Below are 17343 nucleotides of genomic sequence, written 5' to 3'. Positions count from 1 at the left end.
AAATGATTACAAAACACATATGAAAAAGCATTATTCTGTGTCAGAGACATGCAAGAATACATACTTAAGACTAAAGCCATGCATTTACTTATTGCATGGCAAATTCAAACAATGCAAGGAATGGTTTTTACATTGCTCTCTTAAAGGCAGGTTAAACTTAAATAGGCTGAGTACACAACAGGCTAAATCTTAAACTAACTCAAGTTGTATTTGTTTGTGAGGTCCAGAAACAATTCAATCTCTTTGAACTCAAGAAATATCTTCATAAAATCATTGCATATCACCACTTCAAACTCTTTATATTTACAAAGTCCTGCAAATATCATGTATTGGTATTATAATTAACCATAAAATTTATTTAAGATTCACAAAAAAATATGAAGCAATACTCTGTTTTATATTGTTTCCTGGTTTAACATGTGAGATCCCAAAACCTATCTTTTATGATTATGTCTATGCCCCGGCCCGCGGGGCTCCGGTAATTCGTGGGTCCGAGGTGGATCATGCCTGCAAATAATGGGCGAGAAAGAAAGAGCCGGACCAAGCAGATTCCATTGTCAAGGCCCGTTTATTGATTTATCCAAGGAGTTTTTATAGAGAAAGGAGGAAGCAGAGAAAAAGGAAGTGGGGGGAGGGATGAGTTAATTGTTCTCAGGCAGGTATTCTGAATCTCCTGTGTTTATCTCAGGCACTAACTAAGGAAATGGGGGAGGGGATAGGTGTTAGTTGCTTCTCAGTCAGGTATCCGGAATCTCCTGTGGTAAGCTAGACTTTCTGGCATCTAACTAGGTATGGGGTCGCCAAGGCTGGCTTCTGACATCTCCCCCTACTAAGTATAATAAAATGGAGCGTCTGGCTTAGGCTACGTGATGGGCACCCGCATCCAGGACCCTATGTTTTATGATATTGTCATTTATATGACAGTGAGGGGTAGTGCCTCTGTCTTAGGCTACGTGAGATGCACCTGTCCCCAGCACTCCGATGACCCTTCATAAGGCTAGCAGCTCGGGAGTGCTTTGGAGTGGGCATCTGGGGGTCAGTCTCACGCTAAACCCGTCATGGAGGACGCTACAGCCGTTGGGAAGGGTCGGCATCTGGCTTGCGGCACCACAATATTTCCTGTCATGGACGGCTCCAAGGCCAAGGAAATAGGGAGGTTCGATGTTCAAGGCCTGAAAAATCCAGTCCTTTAGGACTGGGGGGAGGGTTATTATCGTCAGGCAGCTCAGAATCTAATGCCGCTAGGCAATGGTAGTGAACCAAAACCGGTTTTTCGAGGATGGCGTCAATCTGGTACTTAATGAATCTGGTTAGTTTCTGAAAAGGTAAAGGTGACAGTTTAAGTAGTCAATCTAGTAGAACTGGCAAGGTAGAAATTAAAAGCCAGCAATTCCCTCAGAAAAGGGAGGGGTGGAAGAATAGCAGACCCAACCGTCCTCTATAAGGGAGTGGCTGGCTTGATGAAGGGCCTGAACAGTAGGGTTAATTAAGGAGACAATAAGGTCAGCGGAAAAGGGAGCTCCTGGGGGGAAAATGGTTAGGGGTTCCCTAGTCTGGAGAGGCCCCTAAGGCTAAAGCATATAAGTCAGCTATCAGGGGGGGAATGGAGGGGGTGGTCGCAGTAGTTGTGAAGCATTGGCAGCATCACTGGCTGGGTTGATGATCATCCAGGTGTAGTTGTAGATCTGATAAGGGCTTCCAGTGGCAATGGCAATCGAAGGTGGGAACATATAAGTAGCCAAAAAGAGAGCATCTTTTATCTAGAATTAAGCAGAATTAGAAGGCTCCTCAGGGGCTTTCCCTGGGTGGATTAAGAAGGCATTTAGGCAACCATCTAGCATATTTGGCCTGAGTATCAAAAATATATGTATGTCCTTTTTCCCAGATGAGGACCAGATCTGGTCCGTGCCATTTGTAAGTTAGGGGGTCTTTCCATAAGGCTTAAGCATAATTTTGAGCCGTTTATGGATGCCAGAGGCTATCCAAGGCTTATTTTTCTGTAGCATCATACATGAGGAAATTTAGCACAGACAATGCATGGTATAGAACTCCTCCTCCTTAGGCAACCTGGTGGCCGCCCATTCTCTGGAGGTCATCATATTGATGCGGAATTTAGTGTAGACATAGCGCATTACAGCCTAGAACTCCTGTCTTAGCCTCCTGAGTGCTGGGATTAAAGGCATGTGCCATCAATGCCTGGCCTGTGGGCTCGCCTCATGTCTACAGAAGTGTGGAGCTACAGAAGTGCAGAGGCAGGCGCTTCACTTCCAAGTCAGCGGCATGCCGCATCCCCAAGGGCCCAGCTGTTCCCTGCTGCTAGCCCGGGTTCGGCAGGCAGGTCCACGCGCATTGGGCGGGACTAGGCCATATGGGCTGTTCCAGTAGCATTGGTCTCGGGAATTAAGCACAAAATTGTTGGAAAGCTTTGCTAGTATATCTAGACCCATTATCTGTTTTTATAACTTTTGGCATTCCCATGCAAGCAAAACATTTTAAACAATGACTTATAACATGCCTGGTGGCTTCTCCTGTTTGTGGAGTAGCACATTTTTAACTTGCCAAACTCTGTAATGTGAGGCATATCTATTCATCATAAATGGTTGGGGAGCAGGCCTTGAGGATTTATCCTTAAATTAGCCATAGCCATATTGTGGACATTTTTTTATTGTTTGATGATTTGACCAGCAGTCTCACTGGTTAAGCCAAATTTCTTACTTAGACTTGCTATTATGATGAAGAAAAGTTACAAGCCTATCGAGCTTTTTCTATTTAAGGCAAATCAACCAATTTTGTTAATTAGATAATTCATTCCATTTGGCTAGTAATCAGGGAAAGGCCTATTTAATAGGTTCCCATTGTGACCCATAAACATGATTCTTAGGTGAATATCATTTTGAATTTGCTTAAATAATATTTTGACTTGACTATTACTAGACCCTGTGTATGGGACTGTTTTTGTTACCTTATAAGCCTTAAATATATAGTGACTGTCAGTATACAAAGTAAATGAATTATTTACCAGGATTTAAAAGACCATTGTAATAGCTTGCAGTTTGATTATTTGAGCTGAAGCCAGAGCTGTCAGTTTTATCTATTTCTTTCTATTAAAAACCTATGTAAGTAACTCTCCCAATAAACTATTGGTAAAAATTAACATAACATATTTTTATAGGACTGTTTTTTACAATTTTGGAAATACAAAAGGATGTATAGTGCAAATTGTAACAGTCCATGAGCTAGAAACTGATTATCAATTCTTCCTGAAAATTGAGCAAAGGCAATCGCCTATGACTCATTGTTCTGAAACCACCAATTAAACTGTTGCTTAGAGTAGGAGACAGGTATCATACTTGGTTTTTTCCTAAAATACTTTCTTAAATCTATATGGCATTTTTGTACCATGTAGGCTAATGCTTTAAAATAAGGGTTTAAAATATTTAGGCTGGTGAACCATAGTAATGGTTTTGCATAGTCAATATTGATGCTGAATCGCCTCCTCCAATAATAGAACTTGTCTACCTTTCTAGTTAACTGTTTGGGTATATCTGGATCATTATCTCCTTATAGAATTTTACTTAAAGGATTTAAATCATCATTAGATGTCCCCCAAAAGGCATTTAACCAATGAATATTTTATAACAATTTTTTAAAAATTTATTTAAAGATTTTTAAACTATCTTTTCTAATTGTTATCTATTAAGCCTTAAATTTTTTTTTTAGAATATAACATATATCTTTAATAATTTTCTAGATTTATTTAGAGTTTTTGAGTAGCCTTTTCTAACCTAACCTTTGAGGCTGACAAGCTGATAAAATCTCATTTGCATCTTGGCTGACCTGGCTTAAATTTGCATATGAAAAAACATTTAAGCTGTGAATCTAACAGGTTGGCTCTTTTTTGAGGCTTTTTATAAACCTTTTTTAAAAATCATGTTTTAACTTTAATTTTCTAGATTTCCTTTTTTAACCATAAAAATTTAGTAAGACCTGTATCCTCTCATCTGTCAAATTTTACAGAATCATCCATAGAATCCTCATGCCTCTAAGCTAACGCTATAGGCTTTTGTGTCCCGCGCCCGCTCTGTATTCCTCGCCAGCAAGAAATACACGCAGGACACTCGGATCCTTCTGCAGACAAGCTTTAATGCATTAGACTGAATAGAGACTGAGCAGAGACTGAGCAGAGACTGAGCAGAGACTGAGCAGAGACATTGAACCAAGAAAACCATTCCTATATAAAGGCTGACCAGCCGCCTGGGACGTATTACCCTATGAATGGCTTTAGCTCCTCAGGCTAAAATGAGCCACGGGATAGGCAGAGATCAAAGGAATGGAGATTACCCAGCGCCTGTGAAGTAATTCACACCTTGGTGTCTTCAGGCAGCATTATAATGCAGGAACCGGCTTCCTACATATCACCCTTTTTTTATTAATTAATGAAAAGGCTTTATATTATTACAAGCAAATAGGTCACCCATATGTTGAGGGATAGAGGCAGGGGTTGACCTTCCCAAAATCAAACATTAAGACTGTGTACGAGAGTCACCATCAGGCTGTCAGCTTGACCCGAAGTACTCCCGACCTGTCCTCTGCCGTTTTTCTGGGAAAGGGGATTCTCAAGGCAGGTAACCCTTATGCAGGTCAACGTACCTCCCAGAGAAGCCTGTATAATAGGCAACTCTGTGCGATGCCTATGCTCAGCATCCCTCTTTGGGGCTGCACAAACCAGACACTCTACCCTGTGCAGTGAGCCTAGGCTCCGGGTGTGCAAGAGCTGTCTGGCCGGCGGCCTATCGCTTAGCCAAAATATAAGCGCTTGGATGATCTCTTGGTTTGAGCCCTGGAGCTTACATGCCAGTCAAAGAAGTAACAGCAATTCACAGGCGGCTGTATCAAACAATTATATCCACCCCTTTTCTCATAGACCAGCCAAAAATAACAGCAATCTGTAAACGGCTGCATCGAACAATTACCCCCACCCCTTGCCATCTCTCCGCCAAGGACAGGAGTTAATCTGGATAACAATCGCGGCTCTCAACTCCCGGGGGTAGAGGGTGGAGTTTCGACTTTTGAAGGTCTGTAGAGGCTCTTTAGGTTGAATCTTTTTGGGATCCACAGGGGATTCTCTTCATCCTGTGAGAAAACACAATATCGCTCCCCTGGATCTTATGAGAATAGGATCCGGGCCTTTCCAAAAATCAGTTAAGATATCTTTCCATTTTACCATTTTCTTTTGGCCTTTTAGTTTTTGAGGTGAGACGCTTGGCCTCGGTATGGCCCCCAGCGTTAATGTTAATGAGGCTTTAAAGCCCCAGGCATTCTAGGCCTTTAAGAAGTGTTGAATAGCAGGCATGGCCTTTTCCCCTATCAAAGACTGGGAAAGCCATCTGTAATTTTCTCCTCTCCTCTGATGGTAAAAAGGAGTCGGTACCAAATAGTGGGTGTGCTGATAGAAGTACACCCGCTGAATTAATAGGCGATGGCCTCATATTTGTTTTTACTTTTGGCAGCTCCTCCTCTAGCTCTGCTTTCTTGTTAGAGTCTAAAATCTCAGAGTCTGAGCTGCTCAGCTCCAAGGCTTCCAGTTTCGTTGCAGGGCAGAGGCTAGGTTCCTCATCTCTCCTAAATTTACCGGGGTGTGACCGGTTATTCCCCATTCTTTCTCTCTTCTTCTCTGTCTCTCCCTCATCCAGCTGAGTTGTTCCTTTTAAAACTTTATCTCTTGAGCTTTTAGAGTTATCAGAGCTATTAAGATTTAAAGCTTTATACACTCCCTTGTCAGTAGACATTCCAGGAGGTCTTTTTTTCTTATTTGTTGCTGTATACACTCCCTTGTCACTAGACACCCCGGGAGGTCCTTTTTTCTTATATGTTGTAGTTTCTCTTCTTACATACACTCCCATGTCACTAGACATCCCGGGAGGTCCTTTTTTCTTATATTTTATTGTTAGGCGCGCCCCATCTCTCACTACATTCGGTTTCTGATATGTAATTCTGGACTTCTTTAAGATTCCTAGTAAAAGCATAGAAGCCTCTATATTAACCTCCCACAATAGCAACATTCCCAAGCCAAAGTCCAGAAAAATCATACTCTCCGAATTTCTCTCATTACATTCGGTTTCTGATATGTAATTCTGGACTTCTTTAAGATTCCTAGTAAAAGCATAGAAGCCTCTATATTAACCTCCCACAATAGCAACATTCCCAAGCCAAAGTCCAGAAAAATCATACCTCTCCGAATTTCTCTCATTACATTCGGTTTCTGATATGTAATTCTGGACTTCTTTAGCCAAAGTCCAGAAAAATCATACCTCTCCGAATTTACCATCCTGCAGTTCTGAATCCGCCTTGTAGCCAAGGGGTCTCCGAGGTGCTGGAGATGTTAACAATTCCCGGGTTTCGGCACCATATGTCCCGCGCCCGCTCTGTATTCCTCGCCAGCAAGAAATACACGCAGGACACTCGGATCCTTCTGCAGACAAGCTTTAATGCATTAGACTGAATAGAGACTGAGCAGAGACTGAGCAGAGACTGAGCAGAGACTGAGCAGAGACATTGAACCAAGAAAACCATTCCTATATAAAGGCTGACCAGCCGCCTGGGACGTATTACCCTATGAATGGCTTTAGCTCCTCAGGCTAAAATGAGCCACGGGATAGGCAGAGATCAAAGGAATGGAGATTACCCAGCGCCTGTGAAGTAATTCACACCTTGGTGTCTTCAGGCAGCATTATAATGCAGGAACCGGCTTCCTACACTTTTGCTAACTTTTTAATTGACTGTCTCCTAGGGCTGAAATCAAAATTTTTCCTGCTAAGACATTAACTGACTGATTGGATGCTCCTTTTGGCAATGTTAAAATGATTTTGATATTTTTAAAACAATATCTGAGGCAATGTAAATATCTCTCTAATCATATCCAAGGCAATTTAGGCATTTTCATTTATCCGCATTCATAAATTTACAATCATATCATATCATGCATCCAGGTGTGGCCACACCATTCATAACTTGCATACATCTCACATTTCTCCTTTTGCCTAGGTTATGATCAGTTTATTGAAAAGAAAAATCCCTAATTGAAATTTCTAATATAGCATCTATAGCCAATTATTGAAATATGAGCATCCAAAATTTGAACAATTCTAAGCTTAAATATGTTGTCCTTTTTTCTCTATAAGTCTCAAAAAGTTTCTGTCTGGCTGTATCAATAGTATTTATATATGTATTAATTAGCCATCAACTATGGCGGCATCTCCCAAGGCTGGAAGTTACCACGTGGAGGCAGGCTGTCCGCCAGCCCGGCAGCCATTTTGTCTAGCCTGCCGCAGATGCCAGCATGAGGTGGTACCAAGCTGCTGGCTGAGGGCCGGCAGACCCTGGCCGCTGCCATGGCTGGCTGACCTTGGCCTTAGCTTGACCATGCCCTCTGGGCCACTGAAAAATCTGTGGCTTTATTTTGGGCGTAAGCATGATCCCTTATTCTTTCTTTTGTTGGGACTCTGTCTGACCTGGAGCTCTTTCTGAAAATGCCCAAAGCAACCTCTCGAAGGCTCTGTGCCTTGCTTTCTGTGTAGGAATATCTTATTTTTAACTGAATTTCCTGTAAGGCAGCCATCATCGATAATCCCTCAGTGTAAGCTAGGTCCATATCTGAAAAATTCTTAATGAATTCGCCATATCAGTCCTCCTCCTGTGAGGCCTTAGCGTGCTCTGGCATGCATTACCAACATTATCATAGGCTAGCTATTTTATAATCAAAGTTCCCAACATCTGTGTCTCTAACATTTTTGTAAAATTCCATATAGGCCTAGAATTCAATTCTTAATCAACTCCCTAGGTCCCTGCCTGGTCTCTATAATAAATATCCTCCTCCTGACCGGCAGGCCTTTTAATTTCCTAGGGGTGAGGCTTCTATAGTAATATTCCCTATCAGCCTCTGTTGGTCCATACTAGACACAAGCCATTAATAGTTCCTAGAGCTGTTTGAATAGTATTGGCACATGTATCCTGCTATGTTCCCCTGAGCCATTCTCTCTGATCCAAGAAACCTGTAAATTTCTTATCTCCTGTAAGCAATTTTGTTAAAATTTTTAAGTCTCTTAGCTCTTGTTGAATTTTACCATTGAGTATTTGCCTTTCTGTATTTCCAGCTTAAAATGAAGGAAGGAGGTGAAGGCTCCCTTCATCTAGGTAGTTATTATTATTATTATTATTATTATTTTTTTTTTTTTTTGCTGATCCCAATCATTTGTCCTGTATATTCTTTACTATCTAGCCATCTCTAAGTAGGCTCGGATTTTTTTGTTTTCCATTGCATTCCTAGATATCTCCTGAGGGCCTGCGTGTATGCGAGGCCACACCTAGTCTTCCCAAGCCCATGCGAAACTCAAAATGCTGCATCATGGCAGTGGCTTTTGTAAGCGGGAAGGATCCTTTTAAAACGTTTAAACTCTGAAATCTCCTGTACTTGAGCAGTCTAAGCTTCTACTATCTGTTTTTAGTTTGGGGTTTGGACTAAAGACAGGGTAATTTTTAAGGTTTTTAGGAGAATGAGGCTCAAGGCCCGTAACTAAAAGTCTGTGAGGGAACTGCCTCAGCTCCCTTTTCTATGAGCAATCTGTTAAGGTCCTTCTCCGACCTTTTTCCAAGTTAGGGATGAATGTCTGAGCTTTTTAAAATGACCCATGGACATTTTTTTTTTTTTTGACAAAAGGCAAAAAACCGAATCAAGTCCTTACATTTTACTCAAACTCCTCTTTCCCGAAAGGAAGTGTTTGACTTCCTTAGACAATTTGGCCCATATTATCGAACGGAATAGGGGGGACTTACCAGGGAATCAGTCACTCATGAGCGGTGAGAACTTTTCCCAGACCAGCGTCCGTCGCAATTCGGCGAGCAGACTTTTTGTCGGTGTGCACTACCGAGGTTTCCTTGGGGTGGGGGTCTCCGTTCCGATGAAGAATCCGTACCTCGAGCCCCACGTTTGGGCGCCACCTGCTCCGGCCCGCAGGGCTCCGGTAATTCGTGGGTCCGAGGTGGATCATGCCTGCAAATAATGGGCGAGAAAGAAAGAGCCGGACCAAGCAGATTCCATTGTCAAGGCCCGTTTATTGATTTATCCAAGGAGTTTTTATAGAGAAAGGAGGAAGCAGAGAAAAAGGAAGTGGGGGGAGGGATGAGTTAATTGTTCTCAGGCAGGTATTCTGAATCTCCTGTGTTTATCTCAGGCACTAACTAAGGAAATGGGGGAGGGGATAGGTGTTAGTTGCTTCTCAGTCAGGTATCCGGAATCTCCTGTGGTAAGCTAGACTTTCTGGTGTCTAACTAGGTATGGGGTCGCCAAGGCTGGCTTCTGACATGTCTAAGAAATGGTATGGAATCCTATCATCTTTAAACACTAAGAAATAATTTTCACTTCAATTTTTTTCTCAGGTTAGGTAGGCAAATCAGTCAAGATGTTCAAAAAACTAATGTAACTTACTTTTTCATTTTACCCTACAGGAATCTCCATATCCTGGTCCCCTTTTCCACATGCTTGGGATTTCTTTCCATTGCATCACTTTTTATAATTTGTGATCATTGTTATGCATTTAATGCTACCCATCATTTTTGTATTATGCTTGATCTAAAAATGCACATTCCTCCCCAATGCAAAGGTTTCTACCTTTCTGTGGTCTCCATGTTGTCTTATACCTAGCATCCATATATATATGGATATATATATATATATATATATATATATATAGAGAGAGAGAGAGAGAGAGAGAGAGAGAGAGAGAGAGAGAGAGATATGATCTGTTTGACCCAAATAAAGAGAAGAAAAAAGCAGAATAATAATCCACACCGATTTCATGGTTTTGCCTTGAGCCATCTTCCCTTAGTGGTAGTTTTGCAAAAATCACAGTCAAACATGCATATAGTCAAAATCTACCTGTACATTTATTTTCTAAGCATTTTGTACTTTTTGGCGAATATAGATAATGAAAGTTTAGGTTTTACATAAATGATTTTTCTCTGCTCCTAAAAAATTAAGAGAATATTGTTATTCAAAAAATCATTATATATCTCCCCGGACTCTCCTCTTGGCTAGCAAGGAGAAATAGGAATAGCATGAAGAAATACCCTGTCCCTGTTTCAGTAACTCATGACTTTGTTGTGCAGTCTGTACTCAGTCCTGAGTATCATAGACTCATTTCCATATTTTACAATAAAATATAAATAATGAAAACAATTCTTATCTCCTACAGAATGATTAGTTAAATGGGTCTTTGGACTCATCAGTTTTGTGAAAGAAAAATAACACATAAACTAACTTTATTCCCTGTGTCCATAGAAGGTTTATGAAAACCTATCATATCCTTTACCAGCACAAGTTTGGGAGTCCTTTATTAGGAAGAGAGATATGCTATACTAATAGGCTGGTTGCTTCACTGATAACACTAGAAAAAATATATTGTTTTAAGGAATTATATTTGGTTATTGTGTCCTCTGCAAGGGACTTTACACTAAACACCTGTTGATATAAGGCAGTATAAAGAATAGAAATATTGTCAGAAGAGAAATGAATTGTAATAGGATGAAATCTGAAGACATACCTATGAGGTCATTAGAGAGAATCCAGCTTCCAGTTTATGTGGGAGAATCCATAGCTAAAGCAAGGCTCTGTACTAAGGTCAGCAACACCAACTGGGTAAGATGCTCAGTTTTAGCTTTATATCTTTTGATTTTTCAATTACAATGCTAGGGTTATTTAAGATGTAACATTTTATAGTTTGGTGGTTGCTGTATTCTTCAAGGTTTGTTGAAAAATCTGTTTGACAGATGGTAAATTTGTTAATTAACACAACTCCCTTGAGTATGAAGAGAAATGTACGAAGTAGAAATGAAACTTTGGATAAATACCGGATTTTGTCAGTTTGAAAACTATGCTTCAGAAAAAGTTATTTTATAACATTGTAAAATAAGAATAAAACACTAGAACAATGGCAACGCAAGAGTGGAGAGCTTGGAATGAAGTTAAATGTTACTACACCAAGTCCTCCAAGTCCACACAGTTTTCATACTTGGATTCTGCCAGTTTTGAACCATGAACCACTGGAAACAAGTCACCAGGTGCCCCAGACCGAGGGGCTCCGGTAATTCGTTGGTCCAAGGTGGACTGAGCCTGAAAATAATGGGTAGGAAAGAAAAGCGAGACCAAGCAGTTTTTCCTTGTCAAGGTCTCTCTTTTTTCTTTCTTTTTCTTTTTCTTTTTTTTTTTTTTTTTGTTTGTTTGTTTTTTCGAGACAAGGTTTCTCTGTGGCTTTGGAGGCAGTCCTGGAACTAGCTCTTGTAGACCAGGCTGGTCTTGAACTCACAGAGATCCACCTGCCTCTGCTTCCCGAGTGCTGGGATTAAAGGCTTATGCCACCAATGCCCTGTGCTCAAGGTCTCTTTATTGATTGTAAACAAGGGGTTTTTAAAGAGAAAGGAGGAAGCAGAGAAAGAGGAAGTGGGGGAGGAATGGGTGTTAATTGCTCTCAGGCCAGAGCAGGTATCCAGAACCTTCTGTGGTTATCTCGAACACTAACCTAAGGGGTGGGGTGCTTGACTAATTGGCAGTTAGCTGAGCATGGAGGTCGCCAGGCCTCTTGCAAAGGAGGACTTTTTAATATCTAACCAGAGCTGGCTCCTGACAACCAGGCACCTCTAAATACTGCCCTTGATTCCCAATCATAAAATATGTAATACAGAAGTCAAATTCCTTATTCTGCACCAAAAAGAAAGACTGAGATCCACAACTCTTTACTACTCAGGGATAACAGGTTTATCCCTGAACTGAAGAAACAAAATTGGAACTTCTGAGAATCCAGGACATCTAGAACTCCAGAGACAACCTCATAGAGAAAAGGAGACCCCTAAGAAAAAGAAAACATGAATTTTCACAAAGGCCATTTTGATTCTTTAGCATAATACAAGTTTACCTGTGTACGATAAAATTTCATGATATTCAGCAAAGACTGGGAAATTGAAAAGTGTTTAATCCTAAGAGTTTTCTGAGACTGGAAGAAAATGAAATTGCTGTTGACCAGACTTAAGGTCCCTTTTGAACATCCAGAGCACTCAATAGCAATTTCAGAAGGGTCACATCTAAAAAATAGGATCAAACTATCACTGGAAACAAGGGACCTCCATCACCTCTGCAAAAGCTGATCTCAAAGAATGAAGTCTATGAACTACCAGGCCAGTCACCTCCCAGAGCCAAGTCCATCAATTTTCAAGTGTTACAATTAAAAAGATATTGGATTTCAAACATCTCATTATAATAACTAGACATGTAAATAGTGAAAATTCTATCATAAAACTCCCTATAAAAGACCTGATATTAATATGATAAAAGAAATAAATATTGTAAGTATGCCTACATGCTTAATTGAAAATATTAGTTTAATGAGATAGAGAATTGAATTAGGAACAATTTAATAACATTTAAGTATGTGTAAGACTAAGGAGTGAAAGAAATTATTTCTTAATAAATTAATAAATTAGAAGCTAAATGCAAGCCAGCAAAGAAAAGAAAGAAAAGCACAGGGAGATAAAAACACTGAGCTGACCACTTCCCAGGCAAGAAAAACCTGAATTAAGGAATAAATCTAGAAATACTAATGTGGAAACAATCAATAAAACATCTTACAAAAAGAAGGAACACAAGCAACTCAATATCAAGAAGACAATGAAATTACCAAATATGAAAAAATGTGAATATGTATTTCTCAAAGGACAATATATAAAAGGTATTAGGGGAAATGCTAAAAATTGTCAGGCATCAGAGATGCAAAGCCCCAGCACAGAGAGGTACCACCTCACTCCAGTAAAAATGGCTATTAACAAAATAATTACAGATAATAAGTACTGATGGAGAAATTGAAAAATGAAAACCTTGCACATTATTTTTAGGCAGGCAAATTAGTTTAGATTAATCTGCGTTGCCATATTTTCTTCATATTTACTTCAGGGTTACATACAATAGCCAAGATATAGAATCATGCTGCATATCCATTAGTTAACCAGCAATGAAAATATACTTTAGAAAAGTATATTTTCCCATAAAATTGGGAAAGGAAAGTGGGGTGGGGTTAAGGGAAGATTTGGATGGGAAGGGAGGGTAGAGGATCTGATCAAAATACACAATATGCACGTATGAAATTCTCAAACAAAATAAAATATTCTTCAGAGCAGTGGTTCTCAGCCTTCATAATGCTGTAACCCTTTAATACAGTTCCTCATGTGTTGATGACCCCCAACAAAAAATTATTTCATTGCTACTTCATAACTATAATTTTGATATTGTTATGAATCATAATATAAATATCTGAGATGCAGGATGCCTGATATGTGACCCGGTGTGGGTTGAGAACCACTGCTTTAGAAACATAGTGGAATACTGTACAGCCATGTAAGTAAATTCTGGCTTTATGATGAGAATAAGCCTGGAATACAGTCTGCTAAATGAGATAAGTCAAGCACAAAAAGATACATAGTACAAATTTTACTCATATATAGAACTTTTCGAAGTTGATATCATAGAAAGTAGAATGGGGGCATAAGATCTGAGGTTGTGATGGTGTGGCATAGATTGAAGATATGTTAATTCATGGGCACAAAAATTCAAATAGGAAGGATAGATCTAAAATACAGTACAGTATCTATGCTTAATAGAAGCACACTGTATTGTTGATGAAACACTAAGACAATGCATGTGAAGTGTTCACACCACAAGTGTGATAACTGTGAAGTGATATGTGAATGAATTCCATTTTACCATCCCACACTGTACAGACATGTCAGTATATATCATGTGGTACATAATAAACACACAAAATTTGGCTTTTAATTTGAAAAAACAAATATTAATCGATAAAAATAAACCTTAAAGATACCAACAATAAATAGATGATATGTTATGACTCCACAGTTAAACTGGAGTTTGAGTTTTAGAGTCATGGTCTCTGCTCTAACTGAAAATGAGAGTAAATTTTATGTTACTTGCTTCTTTTATCTGTAGGACATTAATGCTTAGATCCTGCCTCACATGAGAAATATTAATGAACATATGTGCAGCTCTCACAGCTTAGAGGAGTTATTAATAAAATCACTGAAACTAAAGACACTGAGCAGCAGAACCAAACAGCATTTCAAATCCCAGCTCTTTTGGCAGACTCTTTCATTGACTCAGCAGTTATAAGAGAAAATTTCTGTTAGGGACCCAACAGAAAATTAACTGATACTATGTCAAGTAAGTTCATTTCCATGATTGAAGTTTCAATGTTGCAATTTTAACTATTTTATTAAAAAATAATGTTACCCCACCCACTTTGCAGGCCTTTGATGGGGGCAAGTAGCCCTATCCTGCCCAACAAATCCTAAAAGACCCAGAGGCAGCCCCAAGCCATCAAGTACTGCATCTGCAGCCATTGGACCCTTGGCCCTGCTCCCACTAGAAGAGGTGAGTACTGGGCCCTCTCCTGCTGCCCCTACCCACCATACTAAGCTCTTCACTGGCATACAGTCTGGCATACATCACCCTACCCCACCCACTAAATCCCAGAGACCTGGGGAGCCCCAAACCATGCAGTACTGCATTTGCCTTCATTGGAGCCTTGACCCCACCCCCACAGAAGAGAAAGCCCAGAGACCTGGGGCATCTTCCTCACTCCCCAAACCTTCCAGCACTGCATCTCCCACAATTGGAGCCTTGGCCCCGCCCCCGCTGGGAGAGGAAGATCAACCACCTAAGCCCCATCTATACCAATTGGAGAAAAAGAGATCCCTTGAATCAGAGGCCCCACCTGCACCCACTGGAGGCAAAGATGAGTAGATGACAGTATAAGAACACATTCAACAGCATAAAAAGTAATATGACACCAATAGAGACTAGGAGGTTCTACAGCAGCAAAACCTGAACATACCAATGCAGATGACACAGAAGAAAACAACCTTAAAAATAACTTTATAAATATGATAGAGGCCCTTAAAGCGGAAATGATAAACTCCCTTAAAGAAATGGAGGAAAAGACAAACAATGAAAAATGGAAGAAATGGAGGAAAAGACAAACCAAAATGTAAGAAATCAAAAAATCTCTTAAAGAAAGCAAGGAAAATCAAGAAAAAACAAACAGGCGAAGGAAACAATTCAAACAGTTCAAGACATGAAAGCTGTAATTCAGACAATAAAAAACATGTTGGTGGCACACGCCTTTAATCCCAGCACACGGGATGCAGAGGCAGGCGGATCTCTGTGAGTTTGAGGCCAGCTTGGTCTCCAGAGAGAGTGCCAGGATAGGCTCCAAAGCTACACAATAACAACAACAACAGCAACAACAACAGAAAAAAAAAAAAAAAACACAGTATGAGGGAACGCTGGAAATAGAAAAGCTGAGTAAACAATCTATAGATGCAAGCATAACCAACAGACTCTAAGAGATGGAAGAGAGAATCTCAGGTGTTGAAGATACAGTAGAGGAAATAGATCCATTGACCAAAGAAAGTGTTAAGTTCAACAAATCCTTAACACAAAATATCCAGGAAACATGGGAAACAGTGAAAAGACCAAACCTAAGAATAATAAGTATAGAAGAAGGTGAAGAAACTTACCTCAAAGGTGCAAAAAACATATTCAACAAAATCACAGAATTTTGAAAACTTTCCCAATCTCAAAAAGGACATGCCATGAAAATACAAGAAGCTTACAGAACACCAAATTGACTGGACCAAAAAAAAAAAAAAAATGATTTCCTAGCTACATAATAATCAAAACACCAAACATAGAATAAAGAAAAGGAAAACTGCCAAGTAACATATAAAGACAGACCTATCAGAATTACACCTGACTTCTCAATGAAAACTCTGAAAGCTAGAGGGTCCTGGATAAATGTTCCAAAGACACTAAGACACCATGGATGCCAGCCCAGACTACTATATCCTGCAAAGCTTCCAATCACTATAGATGGAGAAAACAAGACATTCCATGACAAAACCAGATTTAAACCATACATATCCACAAATCCAGCACTACAGAAAATACTGGAAGGAAAACTCCAACCCAAGGAAGTTAACTACAACCAGAAAAATATAGGCAATAGATAATCCCACTTTACCAACAGCCAAAAAAAAAAAAAAAAAAAAAAGAAGCAGAGACACAATCCCATCACTACCAACAAAGAGGAATCAGCAATCAATGGTCATTAATATCTCTTTTTTTATTTTTTAAAATTTAAAATAGAAACAAGTTTGTTTTACATGTCAATCCCAGTTCCCTCTCCCTCCCCTCCTCCCCTCCTCCCCTGAGCCCCCCCCACTCCCTATCCCATCCCCTTTCTGCTCCCATGGGAGGGTGAGTCCTTCCATGGGGGAATCTTCAAAGTTGGTCATATCATTTGGAGCAGGGCCTAGTCCCTCCCCTGTGTTTCTAGGCTTTGAGAGTATCCCTTTATGTGGAGTGAGCTCCAAAAGTCCATTCCTATACTAGGAATAAATACTGATTCACTGCCAGAGGCCCCCAAAATTGCCCAGGCCTCCTAACTGACACCCATGATCAGGGGGACTATGTTGGTCCTATGCTGGTTTCACAGTTAAAATCTGAAGTCTGTGAGATCCCCCTTGTTCAGGTCAGCTGTTTCTGTGGGTTTCTCCAGACTGGTCTTGACCCCTTTGCTCATCACTACTCCCTCTCTACAATTGGATTCCAGGAGCTTGGCTCAGTGTTCAGCTGTTGGTGTCTGCTTCTGCTTCCATCAGCTACTGGATGGAGGCTCTAGGATGGCATATAAGGTAGTCATCAATCTCATTATTGGGGAAGGGTGTTTAAGGTAGCCTCTCTACTACTGCTTAGATTCCTAATTTGGGTCATTCTTGTAGATCTTGGGACATTTCCCTAGTGCCAGATTTGTCTTTACATGGCTCCTTCTATTATGGTATCTCTTGTCTTGCTCTCCTCTATTTTTCCCCCAACTCAGTCTTCCTGTTCCCTCGTGTCCTCTCCCCTCCTCTTCTCCCTTTCTCTTTTGCCTAACTCCCTCTCTCCTCCTCCCATGCTCCCAATTTTCTCAGGAGAGCGTGTCCCTTTGCCCCTCTCCAGGGGACCATGTATGTCTCTTTTAGGTCCTCCTTGTTTCCTAGCTTCTCTAGTGATGTGAATTGTAGATTGGTAATACTTTACTCTGTCTAAAATCCATATATGAGTGAGTACATGCCATATTTGTCTTTTTGTGACTGGGTTACCTCACTCAGGATGGTTTCTTCTAGTTCCATTCATTTGCCTTTGAATTTCAAGATTCCATTGTTTTTCCCACTGAGTAGTAC

The sequence above is a fragment of the Cricetulus griseus genome, chromosome 6, assembly GCF_003668045.3.
Source record: "Cricetulus griseus strain 17A/GY chromosome 6, alternate assembly CriGri-PICRH-1.0, whole genome shotgun sequence".
Classification (NCBI taxonomy): domain Eukaryota; kingdom Metazoa; phylum Chordata; class Mammalia; order Rodentia; family Cricetidae; genus Cricetulus; species Cricetulus griseus.
Note: the sequence above shows the minus strand (reverse complement) of the source record.